Consider the following 14,393-nt stretch of genomic DNA (forward strand, 5'->3'; position numbering starts at 1 on the left):
CTCTTATAACATATTCAATCTTTAGTATTTTCTTGACAACTTATCTTGTACATTACATTTGTTTATGCGTGTGTCTTTCTACCTTACTAGATGTGTAGTTCCCTAAGGACTCCTCAGTCACAGGGGTATCCCACAAAGTACCTGGTCCAGCACCTAATATGTAGTAAAATGGTCAAAACTGTGTTTACTTAAGATTTGAATTGCCATTGTATTTTTACTAATGATGCTTATGCACAAAGTCAGACATTTAAAAGTTGTCTTTGGTGTTCTTTTCATAAAGTGATTTAAAAATAATATTTGAGAAGTGTAAAACTTGTTCAGCAGTCTAATCTCCAAAAAATAACCTTAAGCTGATGAATTCTTTTTCCTCTTCTCCTTGTTTCGTCTTTCCTTTTCCACTACTCTCATATAGTTACCAATTTTTATGCCATTACAGGAAAACTACAGTATGTCATAGCATTCATCATTAGTAAATACTGAAAGATTTTAAACAGAATAAGAAGAGCAGTGTTTCTAATTTTGGAATTTGTAATTAACATAATTATGAAGTCATCATCATTCTATAATTTGCACCACACAAAATTCACCTTGAAATGTTCTACTTTTGAAAAACTTAAGAAGCTTCCATGTAGATAGAATAAATGAGTACTCGACATAATAAATAACTGGATTTCTTCTCAAGGATAAGTTACATTAAATCAGACAATCTGATTCAAATCACTTTTTAGTACATCTCATGGGCTTCCCTAGTGGTTCAGTCAATAAAGAATTCGCCTGCAATGTGGGAGACCTGGGTTCGATCCCTGGGTTGGGAAGATCCTCTGGAGAAGGGCATGGCAACCCACTCCAGTATTCTTGCCTGGAGAATCCCTATGGACAGAGGAGCCTGGCGAGCTGCAGTCCATAGGGTTGCAAAGAGACTTAGCGACTACACACAGCACACGTAAAAATTATGTTTGTTTATCTGAAATTCAAATGAACAGTTTCAGTGATGCAGTCATTATCTCCACAATTAGCCCTATAATAGAGCTAGTTTAAGGCAGTTATGAACACAGACTTAACTGGTAGTATTCCTTTGATAGGACACCTTTACCATCAACAGTTAACTGCTCTTAGAAATTCTCTTTGATCCTTATCCAAACCTGCACTCAAAAAACTGCATTAAAATTAAAAACTTCTCTATGACAAGACATTGAATAATTATGAATAAAGCCACTATAAATATACACATACAGGTTTTTGTTTGAGCATAAGTTTTCATTTCTCTTGGGTAAGCACCTAAGAGTAAGTTTTGTATGACTACCATTTTGCATTTCCACCAGCAACACACAAATTTCAGTTGCACTAAATCCTTGCCAGTACTGGATATTGTCAGGTGTTTTGGTTTTTTAGCAGTTCTAATAGTTGTGATATTTAGAAAGGTAAAGTGATTTGCCCATCCTCAGCTTATAAATCTTATTAAGGAGAATTTCAGACCCCATAAGTTCTCCTTAACCATACCAAGTGTTGGGGTGGATGCAGAAGAACTCAAACTCTTACTCCCTGCTATTTGAGAATACAAAGTGGTACAACTACTTTGGAAAAATTTCAACAGTTTATTAAGAATTTAAGCATATGACCCAGCCATTCCATTCTTAGAAACTTACCCAAGAGAAATGAAAGCATGTCCATACAAAGTAACAAAAACTTGAAATAACCCAAATATCTATCAGCTGGTGAATAGATTAATAACTTATTGCATATCCATACAATGGAAAACAGCTCAGCAGTAAAATGAAATAGATGAGACAGGCAACAAATTAGTTGACTCAATCAAGCTGGGTGAAAGAAGCCAGTCAACAAAGAATACATAGTTTATGATTCATTCTAAAAAATATGTATATTAATCTATAGTGACAAAACAGCAAATCACTGGGTTCTTAGAAACTTTGTAGGGGCTGTGGAGTGGGTGAGCTGGGAGGAAGAGATTATAAAGGGGCCAAGGAGACATCTGGTGGTTATGGTTGTATTCATTATCTTTCTTGTTAAAATGATTTCATGGGTGTACACATATGTGAAAATTAATGAAAGTGTATCCTTTAAATGTGTGCAGGCTGAATGTAAAACAATCTTCTAAAGCATAGGACCATGCAAACCCAAACCCAAGGTCTGTGGTTGGCTAGTTCAGAACTCAGGTTAATCAAGTTGGTGTTTTTTTAGCCTGTTGAAAGGAAGGAGAGATTTGTGCTTTTTCCCATCAAAATATGTTATGACACTTTTGAGGTTCCTTCATCTGACCAGAAATCTTAAGATCTTCCTGCTAACACAGGTAAAATAGGCCCAGTATATAATTTCTCAACATTGAGTATAAACAGAAATCCTATTTTTCATTATTTAACTAAGCTAATTTATGTAACCTTTTCCTCTAATATCTGAACATTTCTCAAATACCTTTTTCAAGTACTGATGCTATTAAATTGAAAATTTTACTGTTAACAACTTTGAGTAGTCACTCCTGAATTAAGATTTTATGTGATCTTCATTTCTTGTTATTAGAGTTTATACTCTCATCCTGTATAAGTTGCTAGTTTAATAGTCAAAGAATCCTGCCTTATAGTTTTATTACACTTTCTGATTCACTGTGTCTTCAGCTTCCATCTGTTTTCTCCATTGTCTCAAGGTTTCTTCCCTCTACAATGCCAGTCACCTGCCTCACCTCTCTCTAGCCTCATCTTGGAACACACTGTCAAGCATTTAACCTAGCCTCTGGCAGTTTTGCTGAGTTACATATTATTAGTACTAAATGACGTAAGTAAGAGGTAAGGAAATGGGTAATGTCTAAAAGAGAGTAATAATATTAAAAGGGCTTAACATGCACAAATCAGTGTTTTGGTTTTTTTTTCATTCACTGGTTCATTTAACAAACATCAATAGACTGCTTCCTGTGTACCACGTTTTCTTTGGTGGGTTATGATTTTAGCACAATAGACTCAATTTGCCAGTATTGGACTTCAAAAATGAAGAATTATCTTTAAAACTGATAAGCCTCTAGCCAGGCTGATTAGAAAGGAAATAGAGAAGACAAATCGCCAATATCAGGAGTGAAAAAGTGGCATTGCTGCAGACTGTCTACAGCTATTATAGGGATAATAGAGAAATACTATGAATATCTTTATGCTAATAAATTCAACAACTCAGATGAAATGGAAAAGTTGAAAGACATAAATTACCTAAATTCACTTAATAAATATATAACCAGATTAACACTATTACCAAATGGAATTACTGTTAAAAACCTTCCCACAAAGTAAAACTCAAGATCCAGCTTTACTGTGAATTGTACCAAATATTTAAGGAATACATAATATTAAAACTAAGGAAGACATGAATTCATCAAACTCGAAAAAACTGAAGATGAAAGAATGCTGCCGATTGACTCTATGAGCCCAGCTCTCCTCTAACATCAAAACTAGACAATAAAAGAAAGGAAAACTAAAGACCAATATCCTTGTGAATATATATGCAAAAATGCTAAACAAAATTTTAGCAAATAAAATCCAAAAACATATTAAAAGGAAAATACAATGTGAGTCAGGGTTTATCTCAGAAATGTATGGTTGGTTTATAGTCAAAAATTAATATAATTCAGCTTAGTAACAAATTAAGAAACCATCAGATGCAGAAAAGGCATTTCACAAAACCCAACATCCATTCCTTAACAGACCAAATAGAGGGCAACTTCCTCAACCTGATAAAGGACATCTATCAAAAGTCTACAGATAACATACATAATGATGAAAGAAAAAGAAGTCCTAGGCATTCAAACTGGTGAGTTTAGCAAGAATGCAGGATGCAAGAAAATCAATTGTATTTCTACATTGTTACTGTTGTTTAGCTGCTAAGTCATGACAGACTCTTGTGACCGCAGGGACTGTAGCCCTCCAAGCTCCTCTGTCTATGGTATTTCCCCCGGGGCAAGAATACTAGAGTGGTTGCCTTTTCGTTCTATAGGGGATCTTCCTGACCCAGGGATCGAACCTGGGTCTCCTGCATCGGCAGGCAGATTCTTTACCACTAAGCCACCAGGGAAGCTCCATTAATATGTATTAGCAGTAAATAATCACAACAGACTGGTTCCAAATAGGAAAAGGAGTACGTCAAGGCTGTATACTGTCACCCTGCTTATTTAACTTATATGCAGAGTACATCATGAGAAACGCTGGGCTGGAGGAAGCACAAACTGGAATCAAGATTGCCAGGAGAAATATCAATAACAGATATGCAGATGACACCACCCTTATAGCAGAAAGTGAAGAACTAAAGAGCCTTTTGATGAACGTGAAAGAGGAGAGTAAAAAAGTTGGCTTAAAGCTCAACATTCAGAAAACTAAGATCATGGCATCCGGTCCCATCACTTCATGGCAAATAGATGGGGAAACAGTGGCTGACTTTATTTTTTTGGGCTCCAAAATCACTGGAGATGGTGATTGCAGCCATGAAATTAAAAGATGCTTACTCCTTGGAAGGAAAGTTATGACCAACCTAGACAGCGTATTAAAAAGCAGAGACTATTTTGTCAACAAAGGTCTGTCTAGTCAAGGCTATGCTTTTTCCAGTGGTCATGTATGGATGTGAGAGATGGACTGTAAAGAAAACTGAACGCTGAAAAATTGATGCTTTTGAACTGTGGTGTTGGAGAAGACTCTTGAGAGTCCCTTGGACTGCAAGGAGATCCAACCAGTCCATCCTAAAGGAGATCAGTCCTGGATGTTCATTGGAAGGACTGATGTTGAAGCTGAAACTCCAATAATTTGGCCACCTTATGCGAAGAGCTGACTCATTAGAAAAGACCCTGATTCTGGGAAAAATTGAGGGCAGGAGGAAAAGGGGAGGACAGAGGATGAGACGGTTAGATGGCATCACCAACTCCATGGACGTGGGTTTGGATAGACTCCGGCAGTTGGTGATGGACAGGGAGGCCTGGTGTGCTGTGGTTCATGGGGTCGCAAATTGTCAGACACGACTGAGCGACTGAACTGAATCAGAAATTGAAATTGTAAAAATATCATTTACAATAGCATAAAAACATGAAACATGTTACAATAAATCTGACAAAAGATGGGAAAGACTTAAAACGACAAAGAATTGCAGAGATAAAAAGACTAAGTACAGTTTTGTTAAAGAAATGGTGCTGAACTAGGATATCCATATGCAGGAAGAATGAACATACAGAAAAACTCAGAATGGATTACAAAACCTAAAACTAACACTTTTAAAAAGAAATCAGGAGAAAATCTTTGTGACCTTGTACCTATCTGGGTTAAGTAAAGATTTCTTAAATACAACACCAAAAGCACAATCCATAAAGGAATATGTTGATGAATTGGACTTCATTAAATTTAAACTTGTTGGCTCTTTAAAAGACTGAAAGAATAATTCTTTTGTTAAAAGAAATAAAAAGACAAGAAACAAACTGGGAGAAAACATTTGCAAAGCATTTATCCGATAAAGGACTTATATCCAGACTATATAAAGAACTCTAAAAACTCAACAGTCAAAAAGGCAAATAATGCAAGTTAAAAAGAATAAATATTTGAAAACACACTTCTCTAAAGAACACACCTGAATATCAAAGAAGCACATATCAATGGTGTTCATCAAGAGAATGAGAAGACAAGCCATAGACTGGAGGAAATATTATGCAAAAGAGATACCTGATAAAAGACTATGTCTTAGTTTGGACTGCTATAACAAAAATAAACTGGGTCACTTATAAACTAACACTTATTTCCTATGGTTCCAGAGGCTGGGGATTCTAAGATCAAGCTGCCAGCAAGGTTCAGTGAAAGCCTCCTGGAATAGAAAGGGATCGGTTGCTCTGTGGGCCTATTAGAAGGGCTCTAAGTCCAATCATGAGAGTACCCATCCTCATGACCTAATCACCTCCCAAAATCCCCACCTCCTAATACCATCATTACCCCTATTAAAATCCTGATCCCTAATGATGGGATCAGTATTTTAACACAAGAATTTTGGTTGGACACAAATATTCAGATCATAGCAGACATATCCAAAATATACAAAGAATTCTTATAACTGAACAATAAGGAAACAGTTTTGAAAATGTGCCAAAGCCCTTAACAGACACAATCACTGAAGAAAATATACAGATGGCAAATAAGCACATGAAAAGATGCTCCACATGACATGTCGTCCTGGAAATGCAAATAATACGATAAACCACTACACATGTAATTAGAACGCAAAAATTCAAAACACCAACAATACCCGAATCTGGAACAACAGGAACTCTATTTTTTTAATTTATTTGTTTTAATTGGAGGCTAATTACTTTACAATATTGTAGTGGGTTTTGCCATACATTGACATGAATCAGCCATGGGTTTACATGTGTTCCCCATCCTGAACCCCCTCCTCCCTCCCTCCCCATCCCATCCCTCTGGGTCATCCCAGTGCACCAGCCCTGAGCACCCTGTCTCATGCATCGAACCGGAACTGGTGATCACAACAGGAACTCTAATTCATTGCTGGTGAGAACGCAAAATGATACAGCCACTCTGGAGACAATTTCACTGTTTCTTAACAAAATTAAACATACTTCTACATATGATACAGCAATCCTACTTCTTAGTATATACTGAAATGGATTGAAAAAATGTCACACAAAAACTGGCCCAGAAAGTAATAGCAGCTTTATTCATAATTGCCAAAACTTGGAAGCAACCAAGATGTCCTTTAGTTGGTGAACGAATGAACACATGCAGATGGTGAAGTATCATTCAGCACTAAAAGAAATGAGCTATCAAACCATGAAAAGACATGGCGTAACTTTAAATGCATACCACTCAGTATAAGAAGCCAATCTGAAAAGGCTATGTACTGTACAGCTCAAAGTATATAACTTCCTTTAAAAGGCAAAACTATGGAGAGAGTAAAAAAAAAATTAGTGGTTGCCAGGGGTTGAGGAGAGGGATAAATAGGTGGAGTGCAAAGGATTTCAGGGAAATGAAACTATTCTGCATGATACTATAAGGATGGATATATTTTATAGATTTGTACAATACCAAGAGTGAACTGTAATGTAAACTACAGACTTTGATGTGCATGTAGGTTTATTGATTAAAAGGTGCTATTCTAATGTGGGAGGGAGGACTTTGTGCTTGTGTGGGTTCAGGGGATGTATCAGAACCCTCTGTACTTCCTGTATAGAATCACAATCTTGTGAATCTCAATCTTCTCTAAAAAATATAATCTACTTTTAAAAAGTGATCATTAAAAAGGGGATTAGGGAAATACAAGATAAAACCACAGTGAGAATCCACTACCTGCCTTTTAGAAGATTAAAATTAAAAAATGGTGACTATATACCAAGTGTTGGCCACAAAATGGAGGAACTGGAACTCTCATAACTGGGATAGCCATTTTGGAGAAATATTTGGCAGTTTCTTAAAAAATTAAACAGCCATTTCACCTTTCAGTTCAGTTCAGTTCAGGGGCTCAGTCATGTCCAACTCTTTGTGACCCCATGAATTGCAGCACACCAGGCCTCCCTGTCATCACCAACTCCCGGAGTTCACCCAAACTCATGTGCATCGAGTCGGTAATGCCATTCAGCCATCTCATCCTCGTCGTCCCATTCTCCTCCTGCCCCCAATCCCTCCCAGCATCAGGGTCTTTTCCAATGAGTCAACTCTTCGCATGAGGTGGCCAAAGTATTGGAGTTTCAGCCTCAGCATCAGTCCTTCCAATGAAAACCCAGGACCGGTCTCCTTTAGGATAGACTGGTTGGATCTCCTTGCAGTCTAAGGGACTTGCAAAAGTCTTCTTCAGCGCCACAGTTCAAAAGCATCAATTCTTCGGTGCTCAGCTTTCTTCACAGTCCAACTCTCACATCCATACATGACCACTGGAAAAAACCACAGCCTTGACTAGATGGACCTTTGTTGGCAAAGTAATGTCTCTGCTTTTTAATATGCTATCTAGGTTGGTCATAACTTTCCTTCCAAGGAGTAAGCATCTTTTAAATTTATGGCTGCAGTCACCATCTGTAGTGATTTTGGAGCCCAAAGAAATTCTGACATTGTTTCCACTATTTCCCCATCTATTTCCCATGAAGTGATGGGAACAGATGCCATGATCCTAGTTTTCTGAATGTTGAGCTTTAAGCCAACTTTTTCACTCTCCTCTTTCACTTTCATCAAGAGGCTTTTTAGTTCCTCTTTACTTTCTGCCATAAGGGTGGTGTCATCTGCATATCTGAGGTTATTGATATTTCTCCTGGAAATATTGATTCTAGCTTGTGCTTCTTCCAGCCCAGCGTTTCTCATGATGTACTCTGCATATAAGTTAAATAAGCAGGGTGACAATATACAGCCTTGACATACTCCTTTTCCTATTTGGAACCAGTCTGTTGTTCCATGTCCAGTTCTAACTGTTGCTTCCTGACCTGCATATAGGTTTCTCAAGAGGCAGGTCAGGTGTTCTGGTATTCCCATCTCTTTCAGAATTTTCCACAGTTTATTGTGATCCACACAGTCAAAGGCTTTGGCATAGTCAATAAAGCAGAAATAGATGTTTTTCTGGAACTCCCTTGCTTTTGTGATGATCCAGCAGATGTTGGCAATTTGATCTCTGATTCCTCTGCCTTTTCTAAAACCAGCTTGAACATCTGGAAGTTCATGGTTCATGTATTGCTGAAGCCTTGGAGAACTGGAGAATTTTGAGCATTACTTTACTAGTGTGTGAGATGATGCAATTGTGAGGTAGTTTTAGGTATTTACTTAAGAGAACAGGAAAGATGTGTCATTTAAAGTACTTTTATACAAATACTTAAGCAGCTTTTTTTTTTTAATCCTTTAAATTTTATTTTTGTAAGTTCTAGTCTCTCTCTCTCTCTTTTTTTTTTTCAAATGGTAATGGAAGTAAAGTCCAATGCTGTAAAGAACAGTATTGCATAGGAACCTGGAATGTCAGGTCCATGAATCAAAGTAATTTAGAAGTGGTCAAACAGGAGATGGCAAGAGTGAATATCAACATTTTGGGAATCAGGGAACTAAAATGGACAGGAATGGGGAAATTTAATTCAGATGACCATTGCATCTACTACTGTGAACAAGAATCCCTTAGAAGAAATGGAGTAGGCCTCATAATCAACAAAGGAGTCTGAAATGCAGTACTTGGGTACAATCTCAAAAACGACAGAGTGATCTCTGTTCGTTTCCAAGGCAAGCCATTCAATATCACAGTAATCCAAGTCTATGCCCCAACCAGTAATGCTGAAGAAGATGAAGTTCAACGGTTCCATGAAGACCTACAAGACCTAGAACTAACACCCCAAAAAGATATCCTTTTCATCATAGGGGACTGGGATGCAAAAATGGCAAGTAAAGAGAAACCTGGAGTAACAGGCCAATTTTCCTTGGAGTACAAAATGAGGCAGGGCAAAGGCTAATAGAGTTTTGCCAAGAGAATGCACTGGTCATAGCAAATGCTCTCTTCCAATAACACAAGAGATGACTCTACACATGGACATCACCAGATGGTCAACACTGAAATCAGATTGATTATATTCTTTTGCAGCCAAAGATGGAGAAGCTCTATACAGTCAGCAAAAAGAAGACCAGGAGCCGACTCTGGCTCAGATCATGAACTCCTTATTGCCAAGTTCAGACTTAAATTGAAGAAAGTAGGGAAAACCACTAGACCATTCAGCTATGACCTAAATCAAATCCCTTATGATTATACAGTGGAAGTGACAAACAGATTAAAGGGATTAGATCTGATAGACAGTGTGCCTGAAGAACTATGGATGGAAGTTTGTGACATTGTATAGGAGGCAGTGATCAAGACCATCCCCAAGAAAAAGAAATACAAAAAGGCAAAATGGGTGTCTGAGGGTGTTACAAATAGCTGAGAAAAGAAGAAAAGCAAAAGGCAAAAGAGAAAAGAAAAGACATACCCATTTGAATGTAGAGTTCCAAAGAATAACAAGGAGAGATAAGAAAGCCTTCCAGTGATCAATGCAAATAAATAGGGGAAAAGAATAGAATAGGAAAGACTAGAGATCTCTTCAAGAAAATTAGAGATATCAAGGGAACATTTCATGCAAAGATGGGCACAATAAAGAACAGAAATGGTATGGACCTAACAGAAGCAGAAGATATTAAGAAGAGGTGGCAAGAACACACAGAAGTATACACAAAAAGATCTTCATGACCCAGATAACCACGATGGTGTGATCACGCACCCAGAGCAAAACATCTTGGAATGCGAAGTCAAGTGGGTCTTAGGAACCATCGCTATGAACAAAGCTAGTGGAGGTGATGGAATTCCAGTTAAGCTGTTTCAAATCCTACAAGATGATGCTGTGAAAGTGCTGCACTCAATATGCCAGCAAATTTGGAAAACTCAAAAGTGGCCACAGGACAGGAAAAGGTCAGTTTTCATTCCAATCCCAAAGAAAGGCAGTGACAAAGAATACTCAAACTACTGCACAATTGCACTCATCTCACACGCTAGCAAAGTAAAGCTCAAAATTCTCCAAGCAAGGCTTCAAGAGTACGTGAACTGTGAACGTCCAGATATTCAAGCTGGATTTAGAAAAGGCAGAGGAACCAGAGATCAAATTGCCAACATCTGCTGGATCACTGAAAAAGCAAGAGAATACCGGAAAAACATCTATTTCTGCTTTATTGATTATGCCAAAGCCTTTGACTGTGTAGATCTCAACAAACTGTGGAAAATTCTTCAAGAGATGGGAATACCAGACGATCTTACCTGCCTCCTGAGAAATCTGTATGCAGGTCAAGAAGCAACAGTTAGAACTGGACATGGAACAACAGACTGGTTTCAAATTGGGAAAGGAGTACGTCAAGGCTGTATATTGTCACCCTGCTTATTTAACTTATATGCAGAGTACATCATGCAAAATGCTGGGCTGGATGAAGCACAAGCTGGAATCAAGATTGCCGGGAGAAATACCAACAACCTCAGATATGCAGATAATACCACTCTAATGGCAGAAAGCAAAGAGGAACTAAAGAGCCTCTTGATGAAGGTAAAAGAGCAAAGTGGAAAAGCTGCTTTAAAACTCACCATTCATAAAACTAAGATCCTGCCATCCGGTCCTATCATTTCATGGCAAATAGATGAGGAAAATGTGGAAACAGTGTCAGACTTTCTTTTTTTTTTTTTTCAGACTTTGTTTCTTTGGGCTCCAAAATCACTGCAGATGGTGACTGCAGCCATATAATTAAAAGACACTTCTTCGAAGAAAAGCTATGACAAACCTAGAGTGCATATTAAAAAGCAGAGACATTACTTTGCCAACAAAGGTCCATATAGTCATAGTTATGGTTTTTCCAGTAGTCACGTATGGATGTGACAGTTGGACTATCAAGAAAGCTGGGTGCCAAAGAATTGATGCTTTTGAACTGTGGTGTTGGAGAAGACTCCTGAGAGTCCCTTGGACTGCAAGGAGGTCTAACCAGGCCATCCTAAAGGAAATCAGTCCTGAATATTCATTGGAAGGACTGATGCTGAAGCTGAAACTCCCAATACTTTGGCCACCTGATGTGTAGAACTGACTCATTTGAAAAGACCCTGATCCTGGGAAAGATTGAAGACAGGAGGAGAAAGGGACGACAGAGGATGAGATGGTTGGATGTTCATCACCAACTCGATGAATATGAGTTTGAGCAAGCTCTGGGAGTTGGTGATGGATAGGGAAGCCTGGCATGCTGCAGTCCATGGGGTCACAAAGAGTCAGACACAAGTGAGTGACTGAACTGAACTGACTGAAGTGCTAGTCTTTTTTTTTTTTTTTTTTTAACTTTGGCCACACCGCATCGGGATCTTAGTTCCCCAATCAGCATCTGAGCCCTGGCCACAACAGTGAAAGCACTGATTCTTAACCACTAGACTAGTAGGTAACTCTGACAGTTTTATTTGTAATAGCCGCAGACTAGACAAAAATCCAAATATCTACCAACAGTTGAATGGTTTCCACAAATCAAATATTATTTACCTATAAAAATGAAGCATTGATAAAACAACATGGGTGATCTCAAAATCATGCTGACTGAAAGAAACCAGACAATATACAAGGGGAACATATTGTATGATTCCATATAGCATTATCGCTGGAAAAACATGGATTTGAACTGCCTGGGTTCACTTACATGCATTTTTCTAAATAATAAATGCTATAGTACTACATGATCTGAGATTGGTTGAATCTGAGGATGTGGAACTATGGATACCGAGGGCCAACTCTAAGTTATACAATGTTTGACTGTGCAGAGAAATGGCACCTCTAACCCTCACGCTGTTTAAGGGTCAGCTGTACATAATAATCCAGAAAGTGCAAACTATAGTGACAAAGCAGAGGATGATGGACAAAGCAGGGAAGGATGAGTGGAAGAACAGATTTAAAAAAGGGAACCAAAGAAACTTTTGGGGCTGATGGATATGATTATTATTTTGATTTTGGTGATGGTTGAGTGGATGCATGCATATGTCCAAATCCATCAAATTGTACACTTCAAATATGTGCCATTTATTGTATATCAATTATAACCTCAATAAATTGTTTAAAAAAAGATCGATCATCCATTATAGAACCATACTTTGGGGACAATTATTAACACTATCTCAATTTGGAAAAAGCTATACTGGAATTCTTATTACCAAATCAGCAAGAGTGATGTCTATGTTTGAGAAGAAAAATCTATCCTTACCATAGAGACTTGCTTGAAAAATTTACTGCATGGTTTCTGTGGCAATTCAACTTCAGTGAGCTGTTTATTTCTATTTGCCTTAATAGTTCTCCTACTTTTACATGTCATTATATACCTTATCCCTGAACACCCAGCTGGGCTTCCTAGGTGGTGGTAGGGGTAAAGAACATGACTGCCAATGCAGGAGACATAAGAGACGTGCGTTTGATCCCCAGATGCAGAAGATCCTCTGGAGGAGGGCATGGCAACCCACTCCAGTATTCTTGACTAGAGAATCCCATGGATAGAGGAGCCTGGTGCACTACAGTCCATGGGGTCACAAAATCAGACATGACTGAAGTGACTTAGCACGAACACCCAGCTAGTCTCCAACAGTTTCTGTGCTGCCAGCCCTCTCCATGTACCACAAGGATTAGCTATGAGCTCAGGATGAAAAGGGGGACAGGGGAGAATGATTTTATTAGAAGACAAGCTGCTGCTGCCGCTGCTAAGTCGCTTCAGTCGTGTCCGACTCTGTGTGACCCCACAGACGGCAGCCCACCAGGCCCCACAGTCCCTGGGATTCTCCAGGCAAGAACACTGGAGTGGGTTGCCATTTCCTCCTCCAATGCTTGAAAGTGAAGTCGCCCAGTCGTGTCTGACTCTTAGCGACCCCATGGACTGCAGCCTACCAGGCTCCTCCATCCATGGGATTTTCTAGGCAAGAGTACTGGAGTGGGTTGCCATTGCCTTCTCCGTTAGAAGACAAGAACAGTCACCTAAAAAAGACTGTTTGGAGCTGGATTCGATCCATCACTAAGATTCTAAACTAAAAATCACTAGCAGATCACTAGTAACACTGGACACTGATGCTACTTTCTGTTTGTGTTTATAATCAGGTTATGACAACAGCCCAAGCTTCTAAATAGAAGACTGAGTTATAGGAAGAAACATGCAGTACGAAAGAAAACTACCTACATGTGACTAACACCTGCTAACTTTTAAATAGTGAGGGCATGGGCTGCTTCTTAGCCCCAGTGGAAGTCACAGCAGAGATGACTACCTTGCTGTGCACATACTAGCAACATCAGTAAACCGTGAGTAGCAGTTGAATAACCAACCAAACACAAAAAGATAAAGCTAGGTTTTTACCTAGATTATGCCTTCTCTCTGGTTTAGTGTAAAAATCAAAACTTGTATTTGGAATGAAGTCTTACCTCCTTTTTGCTATGTCTTCTGAATAAGGCAAGTATTAGAAAAGCATCTAGGCTAGTTAAGTGGCATGGGTTTCTCAGAGTTGATCCTGCTCTGGAACCTTTTGCTGTCAGGTCCGGCCCAGACCAGCAAATTACTAAGTTTCACACGGTAAAGAATCTGCCTGCAATGGCGGGAGACCCAGGTTTGATTCCTGGGTGGGGAAGATCCCTTGGAGAAGGGAATGCCTACCCACTCCAGTATTCTTGCCTGGAGAATCCCATGGACGGAGAAGCCTGACGGGCCACAGTCCATGGGGTCACAAAGAGTTGGACACGACTGAGCAACTTTCACAAGCTTTTTCTAGGCTAAACCTATTCTTGTTGTTGCTGTTACTATTATTATTACCTCAACAGGCTTCTTTGCTCCTGCTGTTTAGCTAAGGTGGTTGGGTACTTTAGACTGCTGGGTTCCTTCGGTGAC

Source organism: Bos javanicus, chromosome 10, assembly GCF_032452875.1.
Source record: "Bos javanicus breed banteng chromosome 10, ARS-OSU_banteng_1.0, whole genome shotgun sequence".
NCBI lineage: Eukaryota > Metazoa > Chordata > Mammalia > Artiodactyla > Bovidae > Bos > Bos javanicus.